The 22,395-nt window shown below is 38.7% G+C and overlaps 1 pseudogene; it reads left to right on the top strand.

The window, feature by feature from the left end:
* Positions 1–1,058: 1,058 nt before the first annotated feature.
* Positions 1,059–18,047, top strand: LOC110204515 (cytochrome P450 2C42-like; annotated as a pseudogene).
* The last annotated feature ends 4,348 nt before the right edge of the window (positions 18,048–22,395 follow it).

The following is a 22,395-nucleotide window of genomic DNA, read 5'->3' as shown; positions in this document are numbered from 1 at the left end:
ATGCTGTTCTCCACTGTTCTTCTTTGGGCCTGATTTTTGCTTCTCAATATTCTTTTGCTGGATCACCATCCACCTTCAGTCCCCTGAGTGTGAATATCTCCAAGACTCTGGCCTTGGGCGTCTTTAGCATAGCCACCACCTCAACCACAATCTCCCCTCTGACCTGATGGAGGCAGCTCAGGAAAACCCAAGAGCTGGGAAACAGCAAAACGAGCGTCACAGGAGCTACCTTGTGGAGAAGGGGCCCATCTGTTCTTTACCACTAGCAACAACTGATAACTGCCACCAATAGGTACATGTGCATGAGGGCCACAGGGGTGGCAGCAAGCTAGACCACTGGTCCTGGTCAGCCCTGATAGCTCTCATCTGAGGAAGCAACTCCTGTGGAAAAGGGACTGTCCATTGCCACCAGCTGCCAGCCAATTGCTATTCATAAGGCAGATGGGCCAGCCTTGCTAAAACAGTGAGGCACCCTAAGGGAGAGACAAGAGGCCAGTCAAGGAAACCTAGAATCACCACCTTGACATTATCAATCCTTTGACAACCCAGAACCCTGAACCTAAGAGCATTTGGAATAGCAAGGCTTCCAGACCAGTGCCTGCAACCCTCATTCTGGGAAAGTGATTGAAATGAAATGAAATATAATTTAAAAATAGACATGAATAAGTCTGAAAGTAAAAGTTGGTTATAGTGAGGTGATGAATATGGATTTAGAAATGGGAAGGGATGGTGCATGGTAAGAAGAACAGTTACTTGGGGACAGGAGAGAATTTGGGTTGCATTCCACATCTTCATCCTTCCTAGCTGTGGCACATAAATCACTGATTTTCTTGAGCCTCAGCAACCTCACCTATAAAATGGAAATTATCCTATTTGCACTTAGGATTCTCATGTGGATGAAATCAGATGCTTCATAAAGGGTGGTTTATTTTCAACCTTGCTGTCCAAGCTAGAATGTAAACTAGAAGGGACAGTCAGGTCCTACCTAAAGGCAGGCAAATCTTCCTTTCTATCACAATGGCAGTATTAAAGTCTTTCTTTCTCTCTTTCTCCTTTAGGATTACCATGTGACCCCACATTCATCCTTGAGTTGCTCCTTGCAATGTAATCTGCTCTATCATTTTCCAGAAATGTTTTGAATATAAAGACCAGAAATTTCTATATTTAATGAAGCTTTTGAATGAAAATGTCAAGATCATAAGTTCCCCATGGATGAAGGTGAGACCAGTGTCTCTCTTTGAGCTCAGAATATTTTTTTAAATTACTTCAAAGAAACTACTACAAGCAGCTAGGCTAGAATTCATCATTCATTCCATTGGGAGGTACAATAGTGCCATGTTGGAAATGGGTTCCCATTTTCTTCTTTATTGACAAGGACTAAAGACAGAAAAGGTCACCCTATGTGGTCTGATTTGACAGACATTATAAGGCCCCTCCCTGGAGTAGTTCACCCACTGGTCACAGGACTGAATGTTAAATTCATGTTACTAGAGACAAGCTGACTTTTCCCTTGTGCACCCAATTTGGATCAGGTTAGAAGATGAGTTAGCTGTCCCAATGGAAGGTGGAGGCTGAGCTCTTAGAAGACCTTAAAATGAGAAAGGATGAGAACTTTTCCGTTGGAAGTAAGAATTGAGAGTGAAAGCCAAAGAGTTTCAGGCAACCAAGGAACAGATGCTAATTTTTAGGGCATTTCTAGGAATGATGAGAAAAGTCACTATTTTCCAAAGGGCACTTGTCCCACCCTTACTCAGCCGTATTCTCAACATGATCCAAGTGCTAAGTAGAAAATTATTTTCTTTTTCTAATAAAGTATGATACAAATTCTTTTTTTAGGTCTACAATTCTTTTCCATCTCTAGTGCATTATCTCCCTGGATCTCATCACAAAGCAATTAAAAATATGCAATCAATACTTGAATTTATTTTGGAAGAAGTGAAGGAACACCAAAGAACACTGGATCCCAGCAATCCTCGGGACTTTATTGATTGTTTCCTGATGAAAATGGAGCAGGTAGAGTGTCAGCAGCAGGTCTGAATCTCACTTTTGTAGGTGAAATGGCTTGTGTCTTAGAGGCTGACATTCACATTCACAAACATAGAGCAGTAAATAATCATATTTTAATCATAATATGGCCAGAACACTATATGAGAAGAATGAGAAGACAGGGTCCTAGCCCTGATGAATTTCTAACCCAACAGACAGGAGAAAGCCCATGTAAGGACAAGAATAATTATCAGGAATGTGTAAGGAAAGCCAAAATAGATTAAAATTGAGGATTTAAGTGATGAAGGAATTTGAAATTAGCAAGAAAGATAATATTTGGACTGGGTTAACATAAGACTTCCTTCTGGAAGAGTTAGGTTTTAGTCTGGGTTTTGAAGGAGGTCCCAGAGCTTAAGAGTGAGGACTGGGCAGGACATTTCAAGACTCTACAAAGACAGTGGAATAGGGAACTTTAATCTGAGCAGCCTAATTGGAATGGAGGGGCTGCTGTGGTAAGTACTAGGGGGAGGTTGGTGGGTTTTACAGTCAAGATAGTGGAGTAAGAGGCTCTCACTTTCCACCATTCCATAAACAACAAAGAGCAAAACAAAAAGAAAGAAAAATCATTGAAAAGTTGCATAAAGAAAAAAAAATCCACCGAATTAGAAGCAAAACTAGAATAAAACAATATGCTAATGTAATTCATATGGAGTAAATGAAACCCAGAAAGTACCAGAGAAACATGGAGAAGGTAAAAGATATGCTGATGGAATGCTGAAATGGATCAATGACCTACTTAAGCAATAAATGTGCTCTGAGGTCATGACTTATGGTTTTCTTACCACATGAACCAAAAAACACATTAATTCAGAAACATTTAATTTAGCAATGTGTCAACATAACTGACCAGGAAAATCCTTCCTTCATCAACCTATGCACATAAGGGTATATTCTCCCACAGATTCCTACTCCACTGGTAGATGAGGAATGTGGGAGAGGGCAAATATGTAGACCAGAGCAAGAGATTTTTAGAACTAATATGTACAGTAGTCTCTTGTGTTTCATGTGTGAGAATCTTCAGAATTCCATATCCTTTCCCCACCACCACACTCACAGTGAGCATAGACCTTAGTTGACTTCAACTTGAATTATGCCCTAGCACCTGCCTGCTTTTTCCTGTGTTTTTACTTTTCTTATCTTTAGTCCATTGGTTATTTGTTATATATTCAATTTCTGGTCTCAGTTGTGAGTTTTCCTCATATCAACATCTCATTGTCAAGGGCAAAGCATTTACCACCTCAATTTCCTCATTAGTAAAATGACAATAATAATGCACTAACTGTATCACAGTATTTTGATGAGGATAAAATGGGAAAATACATGGATCCTTTTTGCATTAATTGTTATATATATGGAAGTTGATAATTTTTTTCCTCCTTATTTGCTAAACTAATAAATCCTGTTCATCTCAGTAAACGTAGAATAACAGAATTTAATCCACAAGAAAAACAAGAGCTTACATGCAGTCATTGTGCATTTGTTGCTTAGTCATTTCAGTTCAGTCCAGCACTTCATGACTCCATTTGGGTGTTCTTGGCAAAGATACTGGAGTGGTTTTCCATTTCTAGCTCATTTTATAGATGAGGAAACTGAGGTAACCAAGGTTAAGTGATTTGTCCAGGATCACACAGGCAGTTAGCCAGATTTAAACTCAACCCAGTGCACCACCTAGCTGCTTGTGTATACCCACAGATATGAATGATATATAATATGTAAGCACAGATATCTTGCAAGTTAGTATCATACAGTATGTGTCAAACATGAATAGAAATGGATCCTGGTAGGCCTCATATTAACTAGAAAATGCAGAAATTAACATTCTCTATGTAGTATTATATCTGTATTTATTTTACTAAACATTTCCCAATTACATTTTAATGTGGTTTCAGCCACACACGTTTTGTTGGTGGCTTGAGGCCTGAGAGCTGAGTTTGACCCTCCTGTTGTAGCACATAAAGAGCTGCCCTCAGAGCCAGGCAAAACTGAGTTTAAGACCCTCTGACACAAAAAGTCTATGTGATCCTGGGCAAATCACTTGACACTATAGTGCCCTAGGGCTGGCAACTCTCTAGAAACTTTAAGTTTTTCAGAGAAAGTGCAGACTTGCATTGGCAGACAGATTTTTTTTTTACCTGGAAGTAACCTGTGCCATGATATTGCAGGTCTAGTCTCTTTCTGTCTGTCTGTCTGTCTGTATATATCCCCCATCCTCCACGTATCTTTCTTCTCTCTGTCTCTCTCTCATATGTGAGATGCAAGGGCCAAAATGCTTTCATAATTGCTAGCTACTTGTTCTGCTTTGGATTGTGTTGCTCAATTTAATTTATTTACAGGGTCATAGATTTAGAACTGAAATGGATCTTGGAGGTAATTGAATCCAGCTCCCTCATTTACAGATGAGGAAACTGAAACATAAAATGGTTAAATGACTTGTCTAAGGTCAATGATAGAGCTGGTGGTGTGTTGGGGGCAACTAGGTGGCACAGTGGATAGAGCACTGGCCCTGAAGTTAAGAGCATCTGAGTTCAAATCTGGCCGCAGACACTTAACTAGTTGTGTGACCATGGCCAAGTCATTGAACCCAGTTTGCCTCCCCCCAACATTAAAAAAAAATATCAGAACTTAGATTTAAACCAAGGTCCTCTGCTTCCAAATCCTTATGCTTTCCATTTGCCCTGCTGCCTCTCTTACTTTTCCATTAATCATACCAAATCATTCTTAGGAAAAGCAACAACCACAATCTGAATTTACCATTGAAAACTTGGTCCACACTATAAGTGACTATTGCTGCAGGAACAGAGACAACCAGCACCACCCTGAGATATGGACTCCTGCTTCTCCTCAAATACCCTGAGATAGAAGGTGGGATAAAGGATAATAACACATACAATTTAATCCACATGAGAGGGGTTCCTGGTCCTTTTGAGACTTTCCTTGGAAACTTTTTTATTGCCATTTTAATGTATTTAAGTCATTACATGTTCAAGTTTACTTATTCCTCCTTCTCCACCACTACTTCCACCTTGCTTAGTGAAGTGGTATATAATTGTGAGTTATTATTAGAGGTAGCCACACAGATAGTGAAGTGAATAGAGACTGGAGCCCAGTGCTAGAAGTGGGAAGAACTGAATGATTGAAGGCACTGGTTCCTGATAGCTTCTTGATGCTACTTGACCACAGAAGGAGCTGGTGCCTCTGGATTCCTGTCACTCTACAGCTGCAGAGGGAAATACCTTGGGCATATGGTTGGTCATATTAAGTTGTAGAACAGGTCCAGATGAGAACCCTCCTCATTTCCTACATCAAGTGTACTTGGCTTCATTTATTTAAGGACACCTGACCTTTTCTTATGGGCATGGGACATAGGTGCCTTAAGTGATGCTCAGCTAGTTTAAGAGACTAAACTGGAGGGGTGGAGCCAAGATGGCAGAGTGAAAGCAGTGACTTGCTTAAGCTCTCCCCCAAACCCTCCAAATACTCATAAAAAATGTCTCTAAACAAATTCTGAGGCACCAGAACACACAAAAAGATGGAGTGAAACAAATTTCCAGCCCAAGACAACCTACATGATTGATCAGAAAGGTGTATCACCCCAGGATGGGAGTGCAGTGCAGTGTGGCCTGGGGCGCAGGCCACAGAAAACCAGGAGCAGGTCTCAGAGGACTGAATTGTGGGCAGCTGTGGTGGTTTCCAGACTGCTCAATCCTCAGTTGCCAGGGACAACTTAGAACGTCAGTGGGAAAAGTCTGTTTCTGTGGTGCTCAGAGAGGAAAGCAGGGTTTCAGCTCCATTCCCAAGAGCATGGCCATGGGGGAGGGCATCAGCTTCCTGAGCTTCTAGATGACAGACTGAGGGGGAATCTAGTGGCTGATCAGAGAGGCATTGCAGGGATCTCTTTGCCAATGCTGAGGCAGAAATCTCTTGCTTTACCCATGTATGGATCTGGATCACGTTCTAGGTGACAGTGCTGGGGTGAAGAGGAACGCTGGCATAGAGGAACTTGTGGCTGGGAACAGGAGCCCTCCTCACAGTTACAGGATAGAAAGGAATACTTTTGGTCACAGGCTAGGAAAGCAGTAAACACCGCACCCTTATCATACCGCCTTGGAAGAACTGAAAATTTGCAGGTCCCTAGAAGTATCTCTGAAAACAGCAGTACAAACACCTGAAGCTTGGGACAGTAGATTCTCCACATTGCAGGCAGACTCTTACCTTAACAAAGAGTTTAAACTCAAATAATTGGCCAGGATCATAAGCACACAGAGCAAAAAGAGTCAGACTGTATTATCTTACTTTGGTGAAAAAGAAGATCAAAATATACAACCAGAAGAAGACAACAATGTCAAAGCTCCCACATCCAAAGCCTCCAGGAAAAATATGAACAGTCTCAGGCCTTGGAAGAGCTCAAATGGGATTTTGAGAAGCTAGTGAGGGACGTAGAGGAAAAACTGGGAAGAGAAATGAGAGTGATTGAAGAAAATCATGAAAAACAAGTCAACAATTTGCTAAAGGAGGCCCAAAAAAATACTGAAGAAAATAACACCTTAAAAAATAGCCTAATCCAAATGGCAAAAGAGGTACAAAAAGCCAATGAGGAGAAAAACCCTAAAAAGAAAAATTGGCCAAATGGAAAAGGAAGTCCAACTGCTCAATGAAGAAAATACTTCCTTAAAAATTAGGATAGAGCAATTGGAAGCTAGTGACTTTATGAGAAATCAAGACACTGTAAAACAAATGCAAAAGAATGAAAAATTAGAAAACAATGTGAAATATCTTATTGGAAAAACAACTGACATGGTAAATAGATTCAGGAGAGAGAATTTAAAACTTATTGGACTATCTGAAGCCATGATCAAAAAAACAGCCTAGACATCATCTTTCAAGAAATTATTGAGGTAAACTGCCATGATATATTAGAACCACAGGGCAAAATAGAAATTGAAAGAATCCACCGATTCTTCTCCTGAAAGAGATCCCCAAAGGAAAACTCTTAGATATATTATAGCCAAATTCAGAGTTCCCAGGTCGAGGAGAAAATATTACAAGCTGCCAGAATGAAACAATTCAAGTACTGTGGAAACACAGTCAGGATAACACAAGACTTAGCAGCTTCTACATTAAAGGACCACAGGGCATAGAATATAATATTCTGGAGGGTAAAGGTGATAGGATTACAGCCAAGAATCACCTACCCAGCAAAACAGAGTATAATCCTTCAGGGGAAAAATGGTCATTCAGTGAAATAGAGGACTTTGAAGCATTCCTGCTGAAAAGACCAGAGCTGAATAGAAAATTTGACTTTCAAATACGAACTCTACTGGAACATGAAGAGGTAAACAGGAAAGAGAAATCATAAGAGAGTTATTAAGATTGAACTGTTTGCATTCCTGCATGGAAAGATGATATTTAAACTCATGAGACCTTTATCAGTATTAGGGTAGTTGAAGGAAAAAAATATATGTGTATGTATATATAGATAGATAGATAGAGGGCACAGGGTGAGTTGAAGATTAAAGGGTCATATCTGGAGAATAAAATTAAGGGATGAGAGAGGATGATACTCAGAAGAAGAAAGGGAGAGGTAGAATGGGGTAAATTATCTAAAAAAAAACAGAAAAGTCTCTTACAGTGGAGGGTAACAGGGGAAGGTGAGAGGGAATGAGTGAATCATTCTCATAGGCTTAGGCTTAAGGAGGGAATAACATTCAATTGGGTGTGGAAATCTGACTTACCCTGCAGTAAAAAGGGGAGAAGGGACAAGAGAGCAGGGGATGATAGAGAGGAGGGCAGATTGGGAAAGGGGTAATCAGAAGGAAATACTTCTGAGGAGGACAGGGTCAAAAGAAAGAATAGAATAAATGGGAGGACAGGATAGGATTAAAGGAAATAGAGTTAGTTTTACACAACATGTCTGCTATGGAAGTGTTTTGCATAACTGCTCATATATAACCTATATTGAGTTGTTTACCTTTTCAATGAGGGTGGGTGGGGAGGGAGGAAGAGGAAAGTTTGAAACCTAAAGTATTAAAAGCATGTTAAAAAAATGTTTTCACATGCTACTGGGAAATAAGAAATACAGGACATGAGGTATAGAAGTCTATCCTGCCCTACAGGAAAATAGAAGGGGAAGTGGATAAGAGAAGGGGTTAAGAATAGAAGAAAGGAACGCACTAGAGGAAGGGTATTCAGAATACATGCCATCTTGGGGTGGGGGGAGGGTGAGATGAGGCAAAATTTGAAACTCATAAACTTGTTGAAGTGAATATTGAAAACTAAAAATAAATAAATTTATATTTTTTTAAAAAGTGTCTAAAATGGAATTTTCATCTCTCTCTATCTATTGAAATATCAGTCAAGTGTATTATTTATCAATGTAACTCAGTGAAAAATCAGAGAAAATATGAGCAAAGGCAGCTTTTATCTCTACTTTTAAGATAAATTTTCATTTGTATTGTGACAGGAAAACTTCATGAAGAAATTGATTCTGTGATTGGCTGAAATCGAAGTCCCTGCATGAGGACAGAAACAACATGCCTTACAGCAATGCTGTGATACATGAGACACAGCGATACATTGACCTCATTCCCACCAGCCTGCCCCATGTGGTGTCAGAAGATGTTCAATTTAGACAATATCTTATCCCCAGGGTCAGAAGAGTTTCTCAATAACACAAGATTTTATACTGTCTCATTCAAATCTAGAATCTTGGAGTTAGAAGGAACCTCAGGCCCACCCACATCCCTGAGAAGTAGTCCCAGAATTTCAGAATTTGAAAGTATTTCAGTGGTCATAGTGTCCATTCCCAATGTGAAAAAGGATTCCATCTACTGTATGCTCACCTCGTGGTCATCTAATCTTTGCTTAAAGATTTTCGAGGTGGAACCACTTTGTTGCTGAGAAATTCTATTCTAATCTTGGACAGAGAATTTGTTTTATCTTGTATTAAGCCTAAGTTGACAATTTTGTAACTTTAATCTATTGCTCTTGGTTTTGACTCCCAGAAAAAACAGAACAAAGTTCCTCTCTCTTTCTAGTAAAACTCCATGAAACACTTGGAATCAGCTACTATGTCTCCTGTTCTGTTATGTCTCCTGTTCTCTTGTCTAAATATCCCTGTTTCCTTCAACCCATCCTCACGTGGCATGGACTTGTTATTCTTACCATCCTGGTTGCCCTCCCTTGAGTACCTCCAGCTCTTCAGCGTCCTCCTAAGATATGATTCACAGAAGGAATACAATCCTCATTTGTGAGCTGAGGAGACCACAGTACTACTTCCAAGCTGTCTTTGAACCTTCAATAATTGCCCTTAGTATATGGTCAGTCATCAGTTTTCAATCCACCTAGTGGTGTGATAGTCTAACCTGTATATTTCCATCACTTTCAGAGGAAGAGCACGAAAATCTTTATCAAATGCTTTGCTAAAATCTAAGAAAAGTCTATGTATGTCATTCTCCTGATCTACCAGTTTATTAATATTCTCAAAAAATGAAATAATGATGATTCCACTGCAGATCCTTGTGATCACTACCTCCTTTTCTCAAATCATTGCCTCATTACTTCCTTTGCTAGATTAATGATCTCTTTAGAAATATCTTCTAGACTCTGAGTGCAGATTGAAGTGTGCTTTTTTCACTTTATTTCTCTTGGTAAGGTGTCTAGATGTCCCTAATTTTCTCCTTACTTCCCTGGGGTATTCTATCCTTGTTAGCTCTATCTATTTATTTATTCCATTCTTTTCAGTTCAAAGATCATTCCCTTGGTCAGAAAAAAAAAGAAGCAAAAGAAAAATTGAGAAGTTATGCATCTTTTCTTGTCACTTGTTATCCTTGTCCTTTAAGCCTCTGGGTTGTGGGTTTGTCCTTTCTTTAATCCTCCTCTTTTTCACAACATAGTTTTAAAAAATCTCTTCCTTTTTTTAAATATAAATTTATTTATTTGTAGTTTTCAATATTCATTTCCACAAGTTTTTGAGTTCCAAATTTTCACCCCGTCTCAACCTTCCCCCCACCCCAAGATGGTATGCATTCTGAATATCCCTTCCCCTACTCTGTCCTCTTTTCTTTCTCTTCCCACTCTCTTATACCCTTCCCCTTCTATTTTCTTGTAGAACAGGATAGACATCTGTACCCCATTTCCTATATTTCTTACTTCCTGGTAGTTTCTGAAAACATTTTTTTAAACATATGTTTTTAAAATTTTAAGTTTCAAATTTTCTCTCTTCCTCCATCCCCACCCACCCTCACTGAGAAGGCAAGCAACTAAATAAAGGTTGTACATGTGCAGTTACGCAAAACACTTCCATAGTAGACGTGTTGTGAAAAACTAACTCTATTTCCCTTAATCCTATTCTGCCCTCCCATTTATTCTATTCTTTCTTTCTTATCCTGTTCCTCCTTAGAAGTATTTTCTTCTCATTACCCTTTTCCAATCTGCCCTCCTCTCTATCATCCCCTTACTCTCTTGTCCCCTTCTCCCCTTTTTTCTTGCAGGGTAAGACAAATTTCCATACCCAATTGAATGTGTATGTAATTCCCTCCTTAAGCCAAATCCTGTGAGAATAAGATTCACTCATTCCCTCTCTTCCCCATTTCCCCTCCACTGTAAGAGACTCTTCTGGTTTTTTTTGTGAGATAATTCCCCCATTCTACCTCACCCTTTCTTCTTCTCCAAGTATAATCTCCCTCATCCCTTAATTTTATTCTCCAGATATGACCCTTAATCTTCAACTCACCCTGTGCCTTCTTCTGATTATCTCTCTGTCTGTCTGTCTACCTATCTATCTATCTATCTATAATATAATTTATTTTTCCTTCAACTACCCTAATACTGACAAAGGTCTCTGAGTTATAAATATCATCTTTCCATGCAGGAATGCAAACAGGTCAATCTTCATAAGTCTCTTATGATTTCTCTTTCCTGTTTACCTCTTTATCTTCCACTTGAGTCTTGTATTTGAAAGTCAAATTTTCTATTCAGCTCTGGTCTTTTCAACAAGAATGCTTGAAAGTCCTCTATTTCACCGAAAGACCATTTTTTCCCCTGAAGGATTATACTCAGTTTTGCAGGGTAGGTGATTCTTGGTTGTAATTCTATGTCCTTTGCCCTCCGGAATATTACATTCCATGCCCTGGGGTCCTTTAATGTAGAAGCTGCTAAATCTTGTGTTATCCTGATTGTGTTTCCACAGTATTTGAATTGTTTCCTTCTGGCAGCTTGTAATATTTTCTCCTTGACCTGGGAACTCTGGCATTTGGCTATAATATTCCTAGGAGTTTTCCTTTGAGGATCTCTTTCAGGAAGAGAATCGGTAGATTCTTTCAATTTTTATTTTGCCCTCTAGGTTGTAATATATCAGGGCAGTTTTCCTTGATAATTTCTTGAAAGATGATGTCTAGGCTCTTTTTTTGATCAAAGCTTCAGATAGTCTAATACTTTTCAAATTCTCTCTCCTGGATCTATTTTCCAGGCCCATTGGTTTTCCAATGTGATATTTCACATTGTTTTCTAATTTTTCATTCTTTTGCATTTGTTTGACAGTGTCTTCATTTCTTATAAAGTCACTAGCTTCTAATTCCTCTATCCTAATTTTTAAGGAAATATTTTCTTCATTGAGCATTTGGATTTCTGTTTCCATTTGGCCAACTTTTCTTTTTAGGGTGTTTTTCTCCTCATTGGCTTTTGTACCTCTTTTGCCATTTAGGTTAGGCTATTTTTTAAGGTGTTAATTTCTTCAGTATTTTTTTGGGTCTCCTTTAGCACGCTGCTGACTTGTTTTTCATGATTTTCTTCAATCACTCTCATTTCTCTTCCCAGTTTTTCCTCTACGTCCCTTACTTGCTTCTCAAAATCCCATTTGAGCTCTTCCAAGGCCTGAGACTGCATCATATTTTTCCTGGAAGCTTTGGATGTGGGAGCTTTGACATTGTTGTCTTCTTCTGGTTGTATATTTTGGTCTTCTTTTTCACCAAAGTAAGGTAATATAGTGTGACTCTTTTTTCACTGCTTGCTCATGATCCTGGCCAATTACTTGAGTTTGAAACTCTTTGTTAAGCTAAGAGTCTGCTTCAATGTGGAGAATGTACTGTCCCAAGCTTCAGGTGTTTGTACAGCTGTTTTCATAGATCTTTTAGGGACCTGCAAATTTTCAGTTCTTCCAAGGTGGTATGATAATGGCTGAGGTGTTTACTCCTTTCCTAGCCTGTGACCACAAGTATTCCTTTCTGTCATGTGACAGTGAAGAGGCAATCCTTTCCACAGCCAGTACAAACTCCACCATGTCAGCATTCCTCCCACCCCAGCACCGCCTCCTAGAACTGTGACCCAGATCCAAACACAGGCAAAGCAAGAGATTCCTGCCTTAACACTGGCAAAGAGATCCCTGCGATCCTTCTCTGATCAGCCACTGGATTCCCCTCAGTCTGTGAGCCAGAAGCTCGGGAACCAGCTGCATGGCCCCCCAGGGCCAGGCTCTTGGGGAATGGAGCTGAGAACCCGCCTTCCTTTCTCAGCATCAAGAGAAACAGACTTTTCCCGCTGACCTTCTAAGTTGTCTTTGGCATTAGTTGATTGAGGAGTCTGGAAACCTCTACAGCTGCCTGTGATTCACTCCTCTGAGGCCTGCTCCAGGTTCCCTGCAGCCTGAGCACCCAAGCTGAGCTGCATCCCAGCCTGGCGTGATACACCTTTCTGATCAATCTTCCAGGTTGTCTTGGGCTAGAAATTTGTTCACTCTGTCTTTTCGTGGGTTCTGCTTCTTCAGAATTTGTTTAGAGCCATTTCTTATGAGTATTTGGAGGGGTTTGGGGAAGAGCTTAAGCAAGTCACTGCTTTCACTCTGCCATCTTGGCTCCACCCCCCAAAAAATCTCTTCTTGTAGTGCTCTGTTTGCAGCATCAGCCTCTGTGCATTTTAGTCCTTATCACTTCTGTCACTATGGAACTGTGACATGCTTCTTTTATTCTTCCTTACCCTCAAAAAATCTAAGTTAATTGGTGAATTCCCTATAATAATAATAACTATTGTTTATAAAGTACTTTGAGATTTGCTTTACATAGATGATCTCATTTATTCTTTAAAACAACTCTGTGGGAATAGTTGCTATTGTTATCCCCATTTTACAAGTGAGGAAACTAAGTCTTAAAGAGACCCCCTGATTCACCTAGGGTCACGCAATAAATAAATGTATGAATCAGGATTTGTATGAAGGCTTTCCTGACTTCAGGTCTAACAGGCTCCTCGCTGCACTACCTGGCTACCTTATCCACATTGGTATCTTTAGAGAATGTTCCTTTTTCTTCCATCACCAGAATTCTTTTTCTTTGTGTGTTGAGAAACTTAACTCTTCTCTTTCTTGTGATAATAATAATAGCTACCATTAAGGCTTGTGAAACAATTTACAAATATTATCCCTTTTCATCCTGATAACAATGCTGAAATGTAGGTGCTGTTATCATTCTCATTTTACAAATAAGGAAACTGAGTCTAGGACAGGGTAAGTGATTTGGCCAGGGTCACATAGCTAGTGAGTGTTTGAGGCCTGATCAGTTCCTTCTGACTCCAAGTATTGTACTCTCCCCATTGGGCCACTTAGTTGATCCTGTATAAACTCTAAGATGGACGGTCACTTTCCCAAAAATTCCCCTTATTACCATCCATAAGTGTGCACCGAAAGTGTGTAAAGTGTGATTGCGTATCCTGAAACACAGCATGATCCCTCCAGAGGAAGAATGTTGTGCCACAGGGGATCTGCAGATCTCTATTCACATCTTTGTTATCCAAGTTCCTCTCAGATGGTGAGAACTGGTTCCACTATAATTGCAGGATGAAATTATCATTAAGAAAATCATGGAATTACAAACTGCTCTGTTTTTGATGGAAGTGAAACTCTAGGATCCGAAAGGATAATTGAAGTCTTCTATCACTGCTATATCATGTCTAACCTCCAGAGCTTATAATTTGTTTTCTGTATTCCTTGTAAACTTTTTTCTATCCAAATATTCTGTAGCATATTGTAATGACAATGCCAGTTTGATGTTGTCTCCATTTCTCTTTACCTAGATGCTTCTCATCATTCTTCTTTCCTCTGCTCCCTAAATAAACTCACACGAGTGTTTCTTCTTAATATATACTACCCCACTCTCTTTTTCCTATCTGCTTTCTTTTAAATAAGTTATAGTCTTTCCAGGACTTCAGTATTCTTAAGCATCTCATCATACCAAGCCCTATTTATGCCTTTGAGGTCAAATTTGCTTCCTTGTCTTAAAATCCCCAATCCACCTTTTTTTAACAGCACTTTAAGCATTAAAAAAGCCTTTTGACTATATTTGTAATAAATCAAAATCATCACCGTTCCAGCCTTTGCTAGATGCATCATTCCACTCCTGGTCAGGAGTTCATCATGTCTATATTTTTACTAAGATGTGGTCCAGAAATCCAAATCCCATTTTTAAACACCTTCTTACAAGATGTCCACTTCTGAAATCTGCATTAACTTTCTGAATCTTTTGTTTCCAATTACAACCATAATGAATACACCACCTGTGCTCCTAAAGTCTTTAGGGTTTTTTTTCCCTTAATGTCAAAACCTTTGAAATGCTTCCCAGATTTATGGTAGTATCATAATTTTTGCTCATGTGAATCACCAGATGTGGGTAGTAGTTGTATCCTTTGTTTTGTAAGGTTCTCCACTATCTCTTGGACATATGCTCCTGGAATATGGCAACACTGTCTATTTTTGTGCATGTGTGTGTGTGTGTGTGTGTGTGTGTGTGTGTGTGTGAGTGTGTGTGAAGCAATGAGGTTAAGTGACTTGCCCAGGGTCACACAGCTAGTAAGTGTTATGTGTCTGAGTCTGTATTTGAACTCAGGTCCTCCTGACTCCAGGGCTTGTGCTCTTTCCACTGTGCTACCTCGCTGCCCCAGAACTATCCATTCTAGTTATTGTCAGCAAACAATTGGTTCAGTATCCTTCTACAGGGAGTCACCAACTGTTCTTCTTTTCTTCTTCCTGGATGTCTTGCCAGATAACACCTGTGAACTTCCTTTACCATTCTTTAGACTACAAACAAGTGCTTCTTCCTCAGAACATCTTGTTTCTTCATCTTCAAGAAGAGCTCCCAACTTGTTTATCAGCTCTTGCCTTATTTGTCTGTGTGACATTATGTTATTCTTCAACATCCTGACATAGGTCACAATTAATTTCTGTCTCTTCAGATCATCTGGAATCTGCTTGGTCTTATCCATGATTGGTGTGCTTATTGTCCACCCAAGCAGCTCTTTCCTCTTTTGATAGATCTAATGATTGAAAGCTATTTTATTAACTTTTTTTAATCTGAAATCTGCCTCCTTTTGTATTTTACTCATCACTATTGATTCTACTCCTCAAGTGTCAAAGTTCAGTTTCATCTCTCGTAATAGTATTGTAGACTTTCTAACTTACTATCAGAAGAGGTATTTAAAAAGATGGGCTCTTTCCATACTTAAAAATCAGGGGTTTTGACTAGGTGATAGTTCTAAATTCTCTTTCAGCTCCAACATTCTTTGGTTCTTATTTTCTAATTATTTATTTGTATCTCTTTTTTTCAGGGAACCACCATCATGCCATTGCTGTCTTCTATTCTGTATGATGATGAAGAGTTCCCTAATCCAGACCAGTTTGACCCAGGTCACTTCCTGGATGAAAGTGGCAACTTTAAGAAGAGCGACTATTTCATGCCTTTTTCAACAGGTAAGACATTCATCTAAATATGTACATTAAAGATGGAATGATAACTCAGAGGACCTTATTACTTTTGTGACCTTGGTCAAATTATTTCATTTCTCTGGGCTTCAGTTACCTTACATGCCCAAAAACTGGGTTGGTCTAGCTGACCATTATGGTCCTTCCAATTTCTATAACCAGGGAGTAGGGTGGAGACACAGTAAATCATTCTTCTAATTCTCCTTAGGCCTAGGTTCATCAACAAATCAGTTGAGTTTCAGAGTAGCTGTTCCAAAAAAGAGGCAGAACTGAGATAGTGGCCACTCTGTTCTGCATCCAGAGTGACAGCAACCCCCCCCCCCACATTAATAACCATCCTCCAAGGCACTGTCAACCAGGAGCTACTTCTCAGATAAATCTTCCAGGCTTTTGTGTTAGCATGGTATAATCTTGTATTTTATCAAGCCAAGGAATGGGATTGGGTTATCTTAAGGCCTACTACTCAGGTACCATTATGGCTAAGGTCACTGAAGGTCTAATCTTAGAGTTTATGATTTTATAGAAATGTGACTCTTGACTAGGACACATGAGCATGGAACCCCCTTCCCAAGCTATGTATATTTTAATGAGGATCTATTGGTACAGAATTATAACTGATGGTCTGTCCTTTCACCTTCAAGTCTTGGGGGAACCTACTGGTTATTAGGTAATGGTGGTGATGGTCCATTCTGGCAGTGGCAGACAAGAATGTTGGCAGGCAGCTAACTATCCTTGACATTGTGGTCTCCAATGCCCTGCTCAATTGGTTACAATACTTGGGTTAGAGCTAGAAGTGAGTAGTTAAGACAAGTGGCTGGATGGCCATGAAGCTGTGGGGTAGACTCCAGAGGTGTTTTCTGTCCAAAATGGTGATAGATGGTTCCCAAAAGGAGCTTTGATCATTCTTCTGTCACCTTTCCTCATTGCAGTCACTGTGGGTAGCCACAAAGTTATTCCTTGAGACTGTAAATGAGGGATTGTTTCTCCCTAAGACAATGACTCCTTTCCTCTGAATATAAATCCCAGAACTTGCTCTGGCTCAGGGGAGATTGATTGAGGGAGAGCATACAGGAGGGCTTTTTCCTCTCTGTCTTGGCTCTTCAAAGGAGTCAAGGACCAGAGAGGAAAGGAATGCACACAGTTCTTCACCTAATGCCACTGAGTGTTAGTGGGCTACCTGACAGTCCAAAGAAGTGGCCTAGATGGCTTAGAAGTTTACAAATATCAAATCCTTATATTTGTCTCTTTCAGGAAAATGGATATGTGCTGGTGAGAGTCTGGCTTGGATGGAATTATTTCTGTTTTTTACTACCATCTTACAAAATTTTACCTTGAAATCTCCCATTGACTCAAAAGATATCAACAACACCTCAGTTGCCAGTGGATTAATCAAAGTACCCCCCTTGTATGAGCTCTGCTTTCTCGCTTTCTAAAACATGTGAAGGACTAGCCCTAGTTCCAACTGCTCTAGAGTCTCCTCACATTCTATGAACAAGATGTATTCATTCCATTGCCTGCCAATGAAAGCCCTCTATGATTTCAGTCCAATATACTCTTCTAGCATAATCTAATACTCCCTTTGACTTTTGCCAAAATCACAATTTAATTTTCCTCAACCTTCCTTAGAAATTCCCTGTTGCAGGAATATTTCTTCTTTTTTCTTCACTTCAACTCCTCTTGTTGCCCACAACCAGATTGTACACTGAACGGAGAGGCGTGAAATAACTTATGACATGGGCCAGGTGGAGTAGAATTACTGACTCTGTTTATTCATCTGAGGGCACAGAATATATAGGGAAAATCTAGCCTAACTTCAAAGAGTCCTCCCCGTGAGATACTCCCCAGAATATCTGCTGAGGATGTAACAATAATGAATTTCCTCCTTATCAGGGTTCCTAGATTGGGCTGTAGATTCCAAGGTTTTCCCAGGCACCTAGGCGCCACCTGCATAGAGGAGTAAATATGTAAACCTAAGGTTCAAAGAGAGAGAAGGGATGTCTCAGAGACCTCTTTATCAGGAAGGAATTTGGGGAGCCGTACCACTTAATCCCCTGAGCCCTTTGGGATGAAAGCCTGAGCAGAGGTCAAACTCTGCCTTGGATCTTAAACCCTTATCAGACTCTTAAGATCGGCCCTCAACATCCACTGACAGAAATCTCACCCACCCTTCTAATCACAATTTAGGTGCCATATCCCTGTGATCTCTTTAGTTCTTATAGTCTGTATAATTCAATCTAAGCCTGAATTACACATATGCATCTTACGTTGTGTGTTCTTTCCGACATGTTTATTGATCCTGTCTTGTGTTCCTCACCAAATCTTAAGATTCTTTTTAGTAGGGCCTCTATCCTATACTTGTGTGTAATTATCCACCACCAATTGCTTAGGAGCCATTTTCTGCCCCTTAAAAGTCTCATGTCACATACTTCAACACATACGTGTGTCTTACTACGATGACAGCTTAACTGATCACAATGTGATGGCAGTGAGGTGGTACCTTGGACAGGGTCTTGGACCTGGAATTACAAAGACCTGAGTTAAAATCCAGCCTTAGACATTTATTGGCTATGTGATCCTGGGAAAGTCATTTCACCTCTGTTTACTTCAGTTCCTTTATGTATAAAATGGGGATAATCATAGCACCTATCTCCCAAGGCTATAGTGACAGGATCAAAGGAGCTGATAACTGTTAAGCATTTAGTACAGTGTCTGGCACATTGTAAGTATTGTATAAATTTTACCAGAAATTATTATTATTACAACAACAATAGCTACTACTAGTAGTACTTCTACTACTAGTACTACTACCACTATTACTATCTTTACTACTACATATTTCACCCTCCTACTCTAATTAAAAAGTAGAAATAGAAAATGATCTACTGTTCACCACCTAAAAGAGAGCCTGGATGGAAAACTTACAAGAATTTCATAGTCAAATTTCAATATTTCCAGATTAAGGAGATCATATTACAAGCAATAAGGGGAAAAAAAACAATTTAGACATTGTAGAGATACAATCAAGATATCACAAGATGTAGCAGCTTTTCCATGAAAAGACCATAGGTTTTGAAATATTATACTTGAAAGAGCAAAAGTGCTGGGGTTGTGAGCAAGAATTACTTGTCCAGCAAAGTTGAGTATAAGTATACTGTGTCTCTATATGCTATACTATGCATTTGGATAATATATCCAAAAAATATATATTGGACTAACTGAAAGACTTTCAGGTATTTGTGACAAAAAGACTAGAACTCAATGTAAATTTGATACAAAAGATCCAGAAGAAAGATAAGAAAAATATTAAAAGTAATTATAAGGGACTTATTGAGGTCAAACTGTTTACATCTTATATATGAAAATGCTATTAGTATTCTTAAAAGTGTCATCATTACTAGGGTAGTTTGACATAAATGTTGGATCTGAGTTGTCTGTGATGGGATGATTCCCAAAACAGAATTGGGCAGGAAAAGATAAAAAGGAACAGTTATCTCAATAATGGGACATGAAAAAAAGAACTGATACAAGAAGAAGCAGATGGAGGTGGAGGACTGGTAATGTTGGAATCTTACTTACTCTCTTCAGATCTTGGTTGAAGAGCAAACTATTTACATCTTATGGGATGGAAAAGTCTTCTGGATTTGTAGAAGCAGAGTTGGGGAGAAATTTTAGAAGGGTGTGGAGATTAAGATTTGAAAGTCTTGGGGGGAAAACAGTGTATGGGGGGGAGAGGATAAGAGAGAGACTCAGAGGAGTGAGTAGAATGAAGAATAGAAGGGTAAGAGGAGAAGATAAAATAACAGGGACATTCCCAAATAGTAATTATAACTTTGCATGTGAATGGGATGAATTCACCAACCCATAAAATGTAAACAGACAGCAGAATAGATTAAAAGGCAAAATCAAATATGTTGTTTACATGAAACACATTTAAGTATGAGAGATACACACAGTGTGAAAATAGGTTATAGTAGAATTTAGTATTTTTCAGCAGATGCAATCATGATCTCAGAAAAAAGTTATTGCTAAAATAGATTCAATTAAAAGACATAAACAGGGTAGCTACATTTTGATAAAAGGTACTATGAATAATAAAGCAATATCAGTACCGAACCTATATGCATCAAATGCTGTAACATCCAAGTTTTTAATAGAAAAGTTAAACGAATTACACATGGAAATAGGTAGTAGTATTATAATGTGGGAGATTTTAACTTTTCCCTCTCAGAACTGATAATCTAACCAGAAATAAATGAGAAAAAGTCAAGGAAGTGAAAAAAATGTAGGTAAACCAGATATGATAGATATTTTAAAGGACTTGAATGAAAAGAGAAAGAGATAAACCTTTTTTCTCAGCACTTCATGGTATCTTTACAATGATTGACCACATATTGGGACATAAAAATTTTATAGTGAAAGCAGAAATATTAAAAGTGTCCTTTCAAATTATAATGCAATAAATGCTATTAGCATGCAGAGAAAGAATTAATAACAGAAGTATATATAGAATAAATTTACACATATATACATATTCATGTGTAATGGTAGTGATCTCTAGGTTGGGGAGCTGGAGAGAAAAGAAATTTACATTACTATATTACACATTTAAAAGGAATAAGAAGTTGTACATAATAGATTCGCAGTTTCATGTGCAATCACCTTTTCTTTTTTTATTATACTGTTATGGAAACGCTTGTTTTATTCCACAAATTTAAAATGAAATAAATAAAAAATTTAAAAATATATTAATTTCCAGAATGGTAAGACCAATTCACAGCTCCACCAATGGTCTGTCAAAGTGCCTATTTTCCTGAAGGTCTTGTGTCTTCTCTCATTATGAACCTGAAAAATATCAGTACACACATACACACACACACACACACACACACACACACACACACAGAGCAGTTGTTGTTTTGCAGAAACATCATAAGTCTGGGTATTTATTCCTTTTTTATTCCTCCCCTCCAAGAGAAACAGAGGAGTGGAGCTAGATCTTCCTGGACCATGCCTTTGTTCTCCCACTGGATCAACTCAGTCTTTCCCTGAAGAAGTAGCACATACTATCGACCCAACAATATCAGTTCTAGACATGTACTCCCAAAGAGATCAAAGACAGAAGGAAAAGTCACTCTCTGATCTACCTAATTTTCTCTGAGTTGGAGGCTGAAGATTTTTGCCCAGAGCATCCATGTTTAGAGGGACTTAGCTACGATAAGAAATATGCACATAGTTTTAATCTAAGCTCAATGGCCTGCAGGTCCAAGTGGGTCCTTTCTCTGCTATTTTAGTGAGTTCAAGGATTTTGATTATTAATATAAATCATCACTGCTTGGAGCCCCTAGATCACATCCAATTTTTATACTAGATTGCTGAACACTGGATCTATCCTTCTCTGATTGACAGGGAAACCTAATTTAATTATTCCATATTTAAACTAACCACTGATGCTTCTCCCCAAATACTTCCCTATTTGCACTTGTGGTACTCAGCTAAACACAGGCAATTAAGAGCAATTATATATATCCTTATCTACAGATAGCTATCTTTAATGTATTCTTGAAAATAGTAAATAACCTGTTAAAAAAAAGTAAACTTTTACAACACTTTTAAATAGAAAGAGAGAGAGAAAGGTAAAAAGGTAATTTACTAAATCCTCTGGAATCTTATCAAGGGAAATATTCACCAATGATTAGGTTGGTCACTGCTGTCCTGTATGCCTAAAGATACTTAAATGGCCTGGTAGAGTCTAGACCCACTTAAAAATCTTCCCCTCCACCCCTGTCATCCATATTTCTTTGCATAGGAATCCTTTCTGCTTAATATCCCTGGGAGGGATAGAAACTAAAGGTAGAATTTCTATGGCACAGGGTGAGGAAACTCTCCAAGCTAGTAATTAAAAATTCCTCTCCTGTGGCAGAGACTGCAGTCCAACTCTAGAGAGTCTAGTCTAGACAACTCTCTACAGGTCTTTAGTCCTCTGGAACTATGAATGCCAGGGTCTTAGCAAGAGTTCCAAAATTTCTTCCTGTCTATTTTTAATCTGAACCTTCTGCTATCCTATTTTATATGAATATTTCTATACAAAGTACATACAAAGATGTACTTCATTCTATACCAGTTCATAAAAATCTTCCTAGGTTTCTCTGAATCTGTTCCTTTTGTCATCTATTACGACAACAGAATATTTCATTAATTCATATAGTGCAATTCACTCATTTCTTCCTTAATTGTTGAATATTTCTCTCTTTCCCACCCCCTTTCCCTAGTTTCCATTTCTTTGTTACAATGAAAAGCGTTGCTATAATTATTTTTGTACATATGAGACTCTTCCTTCTGTCTTTGATCTCTTTGGGAATACATGTCTAGAACTGATATTGATGGGTCAATAAGTATGTGCTACTTAGTGATTTTTTTTAGTATAATACCCAAATTTCTTTTTAGAATGGCTGGAACCAACTCACAGCTTAAGCAATGGTACCTTCATGTCTGTCCTATATAACCTCTTTAACAATTTTCATTTTATATTTTAGTCATCTTGGTCAATCTACTGGGCATGAGGTAGAACCTCAGAAATGTTTCATTTGTATTCTCTAATTTTTAATGATTTT

This window comes from Phascolarctos cinereus, unplaced genomic scaffold (genome assembly GCF_003287225.1).
Source record: "Phascolarctos cinereus isolate Bilbo 61053 unplaced genomic scaffold, phaCin_HiC Scaffold_528;HRSCAF=1153, whole genome shotgun sequence".
Taxonomy (NCBI): Eukaryota; Metazoa; Chordata; class Mammalia; order Diprotodontia; family Phascolarctidae; genus Phascolarctos; species Phascolarctos cinereus.
This window is presented reverse-complemented; position numbering and strand designations above follow the sequence as displayed.